Source organism: Triticum dicoccoides, chromosome 4A (genome assembly GCF_002162155.2).
Source record: "Triticum dicoccoides isolate Atlit2015 ecotype Zavitan chromosome 4A, WEW_v2.0, whole genome shotgun sequence".
NCBI lineage: Eukaryota > Viridiplantae > Streptophyta > Magnoliopsida > Poales > Poaceae > Triticum > Triticum dicoccoides.
In genome coordinates this window covers 516472700-516483207 of record NC_041386.1, presented here as the reverse complement: position 1 = coordinate 516483207, position 10508 = coordinate 516472700, and positions in this window count along the sequence as shown.

The following is a 10508-nucleotide window of genomic DNA, read 5'->3' as shown; positions in this document are numbered from 1 at the left end:
ATGATGTGATCCCGTTCATCAAATGACAATACATGTCTATGGTTAGGAAACTTAACCATCTTTGATTAACGATCTAGTCAAGTAGAGGCATACTAGGGACACTCTATTTGTCTATGTATTCACACATGTACTAAGTTTCCGGTTAATACAATTCTAGCATGAATAATAAAAATTTATCATGATATAAGGAAATATAAATAACAACTTTATAATTGCCTCTAAGGCATATTTCCTTCAGTCTCCCACTTGCACTAGAGTCAATAATCTAGATTACATAGTAATGATTCTAACACCCATGGAGTCTTGGTGCTGATCATGTTTTGCTCGTGAGAGAGGCTTAGTCGACGGGTTTGCAACATTTAGATCTATATGTTTCTTGCAAATCTCTATGTCTCCCTCCTTGACTTGATCGTGGATGTAATTAAAGCGTCTCTTGATGTGTTTGGTTCTCTTGTGAAATCTGGATTCCTTCGCCAAGGCAATTGCTCCAGTATTGTCACAAAAGATTTTCATTGGACCCGAAGCACTAGGTATCACACCTAGATCGGATATGAAATCCTTCATCCAGACTCCTTCATTTGCTGCTTCGAATGCAGCTATGTACTCCGCTTCACACATAGATCCCACCACGACGCTCTGATTGGAATTGCACCAACTGACAGCTCCACCATTCAATATAAATACGTATCCGGTTTGTGACTTAGAGTCATCCGGACCAGTGTTAAAGCTTGCATCAACGTAACCATTTACGACAAGCTCTTTGTCACCTCCATAAACGAGAAATATATCCTTAGTACTTTTTAGTTATTTCAGGATGTTCTTGACCGCTGTCCAGTGATCCACTCCTGGATTACTTTGGTACCTCCATGCTAAACATATAACAAGGCACACATCAGGTCTGGTACATAGCATTGGATACATGAGGCCAACTCCACCACGCGACCCCATCCTGTCCGGCCCTGTCCGTTTGGGGCAAAAGGGACAAACGAGGCGGCCCAGCGCGTGATGGCCCGGACCCATCCTGTCCGTTTTGTGTCCGGGCCGACCCATTTCGAGCGCAAACTTGCGCCGGGTTTGGGTCGCGGCGGACACCACACGGACGGGCACCTCGTCCGCGTCGGGGCCGTGTGGCAGGCGGCCACCTACCTCCCACCCGCCCACATCAATGCGCATGAGCGGGCGGCCCCACCTGTCATCCGCACATTGGACGGTCATCGTCCTTCTTTAAGTGGGAAGTGTGGACCGATCGTCGTCCACACTGCCCCACGCCACCCCGCAGCCTCCTCGAAACCTGACAGCGCCGAATCCTAGCCGAAGCCCTCCATTGTCCTCGAGTTCGCCGGCCGGCCACCTCGCCATGGGCTGCTGGAACCGGAAGGGGAAGCACGACTGTGAGGCCAGCTCCTCCTCGGGGCACCGCCGCGGCTCCGTGAAGAAGGAGGAGCCCGCGTCGCCGCCCGCATCTCCGCCCGCGTCTCCGCCGCGCTCCTCCCATCAAGCCCCTGCCCCGGCCCCCTTCACCATCAACCCTAGGCCCGCCGGCGAGCGCGACCGGCAGTACATCGCGGCGGACGTGTGTCGGAGGTACTGGGAGACGAGGACACCGGTCCCGTGGAGCGACGTCCAGCTCCCCAACGGATTGCACCTCAGCGCCGACCGGGTCCCGATCCCTCCTGTGCCGGCGAGCGGCCGCGCGCGCCGCGATGAGATCGAGCGCCGCCGCCGCCTCCTCCTCGACGACCTGTTCTATGACGACAGGTACGCCCCAGATTCCGACCTCTGGGACACGTGGCTCTGGGACGAGCACGACACGCGCCGCGCGTCATACTTCACCGGCACAGTGTAGGGGCCGCGGCGGCCACGTCGAGAGGTGCGCGGGCGTACGCGGCCTCACGCCCACGCCGTCCCCTTCCCCGTCTCCGTCACCACCTCCACCTCCTCGCATGACAGTGGAGGAGGAGGCCCGGCTAGTGCAGCGTGTCATGGACGACTCCATGTACACCCACGACGAGCGCCAATGGGATGGCTTGGAGGAGGCGATGGCACTCTCTGCCGCCAGCGACGTCGCCTTCCCTGAGCTGCAAATGGTGGCCGTGAAGGAGGAGGAGAGGAGGGAGGAGGCGATGGAGGAGGAGCCGGTGGCCGCATTCCACCCGGGCCTGGTGGGCCAGGGGTGGGGCTGGTCCAGCACTGCTCCGGAGATGGCCGCCGCCGTGGGCGTGAACTGGTGCGCCACTCCGCCGCGGTCACCGGAGCAGGAGGCGTCGCCACGGGAGGAGGTCGTGCAGACACCTCCCGCCGTCCAGCCCGCCCCGTCTACCACGCACCGCCGGCCCACCTCTGGACGCCGTCGGCCTACGTGGACCTCGTCAGCAATGACGGCGACGCTGCCGACCACTGAAGACGGCGACGACATCGAACGGGCACAGGCAGGAGCGCACTGGCGGCGGCCATTTTTTATTTTCTTTTTTATGTTTAATTATGTCTAGTTGGAAGTGAAAACTGGGCCTTTTTGTGGCCATGGACCCTAATTAAGTTTTAAGTTTTTTAAACTGCATTTATTTACCTTTTTAAGTCATTTTGTTTAAGTTTTTATGTTTTTTTAAACACGTCCAACATAGACAAGATTTGGGGTGCGACCACGCGGTGGGCGCATGGACGACCCAACGGACAGAGGCGGACACGGGCGAACCCATCAGTGCCCCAAAGGGACAGAAACCGGCCAAAACGGACGTCCGTTTGGGGTCGCGTGGTGGAGTTGGCCTGATAGAACCTACGGCTGAGGCACAGTGATTGACTTTCATTTTCTCTCTATCTTCTGAAGTGGTTGGGCATTGAGTCTGACTCGACTTCACACCTTGTAACACAGGCAAGAACCCTTTCTTTGACTGATCCATTTTGAACTTCTTTAAAACTTTATCAAGGTATGTGCTTTGTGAAAGTCCAATTAAGCGTCTTGATCTATCTCTATAGATATTGATGCCCAATATATAAGCAGCTTCACCGAGGTCTTTCATTGAAAAATTCTTATTCAAGTATCCTTTTATGCTATCCAGAAATTCTGTATTATTTCCAATCAACAATATGCCATCCACATATAATATTAGAAATGCTACAGAGCTCCCACTCACTTTCTTGTAAATACAGGCTTCTCCAAAAGTCTGTATAAAACCATATGCTTTGATCACACTATCAAAGCGTATATTCCAACTCCGAGAGGCTTGCACTAGTCCATAAATGGATCGCTGGAGCTTGCACACTTTGTTAGCACCTTTAGGATCGACAAAACCTTCTGGTTGCATCATATACAACTCTTCTTTAAGATATCCATTAAGAAATCCAGTTTTGACATCCATTTGCCAAATTTCATAATCATAGAATGCGGCAATTGCTAACATGATTTGGACAGACTTATGCATCACTACGGGTGAAAAGGTCTCATCGTAGTCAACTCCTTGAACTTGTCGAAAACCTTCGGCAACAAGTCGAGCTTTGTAGACAGTAACATTACCGTCAGCGTCAGTCTTCTTCTTGAAGATCCATTTATTCTCTATGGCTTGCCGATCATCGGGCAAGTCAACCAAAGTCCACACTTTGTTCTCATACATGGATCCCATCTCAGATTTCATGGCCTCAAGCCATTTTGTGGAATCTGGGCCCATCATCGCTTCCTCATAGTTTGTAGGTTCATCATGGTCTAGTAACATGACTTCTAGAACAGGATTACCGTACCACTCTGGTGCGGATCATACTCTGGTTGACCTACGAGGTTCGGTAGTAACTTGATCTAAAGTTTCATGATCATCATCATTAGCTTCCTCACTAATTGGTGTAGGAATCACTGGAACTGATTTCTATGATGAACTACTTTCCAATTCAGGAGAAGGTACAATTACCTCATCAAGTTCTACATTCCACCCACTCACTTCTTTCGAGAGAAAGTCATTCTCTAGAAAGGATCCTTTCTTAGCAATGAATATTTTGCCTTCGGATCTGTGATAGAAGATGTACCCAACAGTCTTCTTTGGGCATCCTATGAAGACACATTTCTCCGATTTGGGTTCGAGCTTATCAGGTTGAAGCCTTTTCACATGAGCATCGCAGCCCCAAACATTAAGAAACGATAGCTTAGGTTTCTTGCACCCGATGCACTAGGTATTACACCTAGATCGGATATGAACTCCTTCATCCAGACTCATTCATTTGCTGCTTCCGAAGCAGCTATGTACTCCGCCTCACACGTAGATCCCGCCACGACGCTTTGCTTAGAACTGCACCAACTGACAACTCTACCATTCAATATAAACACGTATCCGGTTTGTGACTTAGAGTCATCCGGATCAGTGTCAAAGCTTGCATCGATGTAACCGTTTACGACGAGCTCTTTGTCACCTCCATAAACGAGAAACATATCCTTAGTCATTTTCAGGTATTTCAGGATGTTCTTGACTGCTGTCCAGTGATCCACTCCTGGATTAGTTTGGTACCTCCCTGCTAAACTAATAGCAAGGCACACATTAGGTCTGATACACAACATTGCATACATGATAGAACCTATGGTCGAGGCATAGAGAATGACTTTCATTTTCTCTCTATCTTCTGCGCTGGTTGGGCATTGAGTCTGAGTCAACTTCACATCTTGTAACACAGGCAAGAACCTTTTCTTTGACTGATCCATTTTGAACTTATTCAAAACTTTTATCAAGGTATGTGCATTGTGAAAGTCCAATTAAGCGACTTGATCTATCTCTATAGATCTTGATGCCCAATATATAAGCAGCTTCACCAAGGTCTTTCATTGAAAAATTCTTATTCAAGTATCCTTTTATGCTATTCAGAATTTCAGTATCATTTTCGATCAACAGTATGTCATCCACATATAATATCAGACATGCTACAGAGCTCCCATTCACTTTCTTCTAAATACAGGCTTCTCCAAAAGTCTGTATAAAACCACATGCTTTGATGACACTATCAACTCGTATATTCCAACTCCGAGAGGCTTGCACTAGTCCATAAATGGATCACTGGAGCTTGCACACTTTGTTAGCACCTCTTGGATCGACAAAACCTTATGGTTGCATCATATACAACTCTTCTTTGAGATATCCATTAAGGAATGCAGTTTTGACATCCATTTGCCAAATTTCATAATCATAAAATGCGACAATTGCTAACATGATTCAGACAGACTTAAGCATCGCTACGGGTGAGAAGGTCTCATCGTAGTCAACTCCTTGAACTTGTCGAAAACCTTTTGCAACAAGTCGAGCTTTGTAGACAGTAATATTACTGTCAGTGCCAGTCTTCTTCTTGAAGATCCATTTATTCTCTATTGCCTGCCAATCATCGGGCAAGTCAACCAAAGTCCACACTTTGTTCTCATACATGGATCCCATCTCAGATTTCATGGCCTCAAGCCATTTCGTGGAATCTGGGCTCATCATCGCTTCCTCCTCGTTTGTAGGTTCGTCATGGTCAAGTAACATGACCTCCAAAACATGATTACCGTACCACCCTGGTGTTGATTTTACTCTGGTTGACCTACGAGGTTCAGTAGTAGCTTGATCAGAAGTTTCATGATCATTATCATTAGCTTCCTCACTAATTGGTGTAGGAATCACTGGAACCGATTTCCGTGATGAAGTACTTTCCAATTCGGAGAAGGTACAATTACCTCATCAAGTTCTACTTTGCCCCACTCACTTCTTTCGAGAGAAACTCCTTCTCTAGAAAGGATCCATTCTTAGCAACGAATATCTTGCCTTCGGATCAGTGATAGAATGTGTACCCAACAGTCGACTTTGGGTATCCTATGAAGGCACATTTCTTCGATTTGAGTTCGAGCTTATCAGGTTGAAGCTTTTTCACATAAGCATTGCAGCCCCAAACTTTAAGAAACGACACCTTGGGTTTCTTGCCAAACCACAGTTCATATGGTGCCATCTCAACGGATTTAGATGGTGCCCTATTTAACTTGAATGAAGCCGTCTCCATAACCCCAAAACGATAGCGGTAAATCAGTAAGAGACATAATAGATCACACCATATCTAATAAAGTACGGTTACAACGTTCGGACACACCGTTACGTTGTGGTGTTCCAGGTGGCGTGAGTTGCGAAACTATTACACATTGTTTCAAATGAAGACCAAACTCATAACTCAAATATTCACCTCCACGATCAGATCGTAGAAACTTTATTTTCTTGTTACGATGATTTTCCACTTCGCTCTAAAATTCTTTGAACTTTTCAAATGTTTCAGACTTATGTTTCATTAAGTAGATATAACCATGCATATCTGCTCAAATCATCTGTGAAGGTTAGAAACAATACCCGCCGCGAGCCTCAACACTCATTGGACCGCATACATCATTATGTATTATTTCCAACAAGTCAGTTGCTCGCTCCATTGTTCCGGAGAATGGAGTCTTAGTCATCTTGCTTACGAGGCATGGTTCGCAAGCATGAAGTGATTCATAATCAAGTGATTCCAAAAGCCCATCAGCATGGAGTTTCTTCATGCGCTTTACACCAATATGCCCTAAACGGCAGTGCCACAAATAAGTTGCACTATCATTATTAACTTTGCATATTTTGGCTTCAGTATTATGAATATGTGTATCACTACCAATGTTGGGGATATCGCTTATCGGGAACTTATCGGTCGACCTACGATAAGGGGTAAATCGGCCAGTTTATCAGCATATCGGCCGATTTATCACCATACCGGTTGATTTATCAGCTGATTTATCTTATCGGTCAGACCACGATAAGGATAAATCGGCCGATTTATTAGAATATCGGAAGATATCTTGAACAGTGATCACTACAATCGAGATTCAACAAAAATAGATCACTCATCAAGGGTGCATGACCATAAAAGATATTACTCATATAAATAGAACAACCATTATTCTCTGATTTAAATGAATAACTGTCTCGCATCAAACAAGATCCAGATATAATGTTCATGCTCAACACTGCACCAATAACAATTATTTAGGTCTAAAACTAATCCCGACGATAGATGTAGAGGTAGCGTGCTAACGGCAATCACATCGACTTTGGAACCGTTTCCCACGCGCATCGTCACCTCGTCCTTAGCCCCTGTTTCGAGTTGCAAATATGAGCAACATAACCAGTATCAAATACCCAGGCGCTACTACGAGCATTAGTAAGATACACATCAATAACATGTATATCAAATATACCTTTGAAGTTCCCCTTCTCCCCTTTGCCCTTTTCTTTAAACTAGTGGTCTTGTTAACCATCAACACTTGATGCTCCTTCTTGATTCCTACCTCCGCGGCCTTCAGCATCGCGAAGAGCTCGGGAATTGTCTTTTCCATCCCTTGCACATTATAGTTCATCACGAAGCCTTTATAGCTTGGTGGCAGTGATTGAAGAACTCTGTCAATGACACTATCATCAGGAAGATTAACTCCCAGTTGAGTCAAGTGGTTATGGTACCCAGACATTTTGAGTATGTGTTCATTGACAGAACTATCCTTGTCCATTTTGCAGCTGTAGAACTTGTTGGAGACTTCATATCTCTCAACTCGGGCATTTGCTTGAAATATTAACTTCAACTCCTAGAACATCTCATATGCTCCATGACGTTCAAAACATCTTTGAAGTCCCGATTCTAAGCCGTAAAGCATGGCACACTGAACTATCGAGTAGTCATCATCTTTGCTCTACCAGACGTTCATAACGTCCGGAGTTGCTCGGTTTTGCACTTAGCGGTGCTTCCAGGACGTAATTCTTCTGTGCAGCAATGAGGATAATCCTCAAGTTACGGACCCAGTCCGTCTAGTTGCTACCATCATCTTTCAACTTAGCTTTTGATGACCCAAAAGTATAGGGGATCAATTGTAGCTCTTTTCGATAAGTAAGAGTGTCAAACCCAACGAGGAGCAGAAGGAAATGACAAGTAGTTTCCGGTAAGGTATTGTTTGCAAGTGCTGAAATTGTAAGTAGCGGAGTAGTTTGATAGCAAGATAATTTGTAACGAGCAAGTAACGACAATAGTAACAAAAGTGCAGCAAGGTAGCCAATCCTTTTGAGTCAAAGGACATGCCAAAACGGTCTCTTATTATAAGCAAAGCATTCTTGAGGGTACACGGGAATTTCATCTAGTCATTTTCATCATGTTGGTTTAATTTGTGTTCGCTACTTTGATAATTTGATATGCGGGTCGACCGGTGCTTAGGTGCTGTTCTTACTTGAACAAACCTCCTACTTATGATTGACCCTCCCGCAAGCATCCGCAACTATGAGAAAAGTATTAAGTATAAATTCTAACCATAGCATTAAACTTTTGGATCCAATCGGTCCCTTACGGGATAGCGCATAAACTGGGGTTTAAGCGTCTGTCACTCTCGCAACCCACCATCTAATTGCTAATCCACAAAGTATTCCCTTAGGCCCAAATATGGTTAAGTGTCATATAGTCTATGTTCACATGACACCACTAAAGGAATAACAACATACATACTATCAAAATAGCGAACACATATCAAATTCACATGATTACTTGCAACATGATTTCTCCCGTGACCTCAAGAACAAAGGTAACTACTCACAAATAATAATCATGCTCAAGATCAGAGGGGTATTAAATAGCATAATGGATCTGAACATATAATCTTCCACCAAATAAACCATATAGTAATCAACTACAAGATGTAATCAACACTACTAGTCACCCACAAGCACCAATCTATAGTTCCGGTAACAAGATTGAACACAAGAGATGAACTAGGGTTTGAGAGGAGATGGTGTTGTTGAAGATGTTGATGGAGATTGCCCTCCGCAATATGGGAGAGTTGTTGGTGATGATGATGACTTTGATTTCCCCCTCCGGGAGCGAAGTTCCCCCGGCGGAATCGCTCCGCTGGAGGGCAAAAGTGCTCCTGCCCAAGTCTAGACAGTCCTCTCTTTATTTTTTCTAGGTCAAAATCACTTATATACCAGAAGATGGGCACTGGAGGTGGGCCAAGGAGGCCACAACCCACCAGGGCATGCATGGGGGGCCTGGCACGCCCAGGTGGGTTGTGCCCACCGGGTGGCCCCCTCTGGTGGTTATTGGCTCAAGTATTTCTTAAATATTCCATAAACAAATCTCCATGAAGTTTCAGATTATTTGGAGTTGCGCAGAATAGGTAGCCTGACGTAGCTTTTTCAGGTCCAGATTTCCAGCTGCCGGAATTCTCCCTCTTGATTTGTTCCTTGCAAATTATGAGAGATAAGACATTATAATTACTCCAAAAATCATTATTATGGATAAAGCATTATAAATAACAGTAAGAAAACATGATGCAAAATGGATGTATCAGCTTTCTCTAGGAATACATTAAAATTCAAGGGAACGGTAGCACGCGCCATTGATCTACAACAACATAGATATGAAAAAACTATCAGGTACTAAGTTCATGATAAATTAAAGTTCAATTAATCATATTACTAAAGAACTCCCACTTAGATAGACATCCCTCTAGTCATCTAAATGATCTCGTGATCCATATCAACTAAACCATGTCCGATCATCACATGAGATGGAGTAGTTTTCAATGGTGAACATCACTATGTTGATCATATCTACTATATGATTCACGTTCGACCTTTCAGTCTTAGTGTTCCGAGGCCATATCTACATATGCTAGGCTCGTCAAGTTTAACCTGAGTATTCTGCACGTGCAAAACTGGCTTGAACCTGTTGTATGTGAATGTAGAGCTTATCACACCCGATCATCACGTGGTGTCTCGGCACGACGAATAGTAGCAATGGTGCATACTCAGAGAGAACACTTATACCTTGAAATTTAGTGAGGGGTCATCTTATAATGCTACCACCGTACTAAGAAAAATAAGTTGCATAAAGGATAAACATCACATGCAATCAAAATATGTGACATGATATGGCCATCATCATCTTGTGCCTTTGATCTCCACTCCAAAGCACCGTCATGATCTCCATTGTCACTGGCTTGACACCTTGATCTCCATCGTAGCATCATCGCCATCTCGCCAACTATTGCTTCTACGACTATCACTACTGCTTAGTGATAAAGTGAAGAAATTACATGGCGATTGCATTTCATACAATAAAGCGACAACCATAAGGATCCTGCCAGTTACCGATAACTTATACAAAACATGATCATCTCATACAAAAATTTATATCTCATCATGTCTTGACCATATCACATCACAAAATGCCCTGCAAAAACAAGTTAGACGTCCTCTACTTTGTTGTTGCAAGTTTTACGTGGCTGCTACGGGCTTCTAGCAAGAACTGTTCTTACCTACGCATCAAAACCGCAATGATTTTTCGTCGAGTGTGCTTATTTAACCTTCAACAAGGACCAGCCGTAGTCAAACTCGATTCAACTAAAGTTGGAGAAACAGACACCCGCGAGCCACCTGTGTGCAAAGCACGTCGGTAGAGCCAGTCTCATGAACGCGGCCATGTAATGTCTGTCCGGGCCGCTTCATCCAACAATA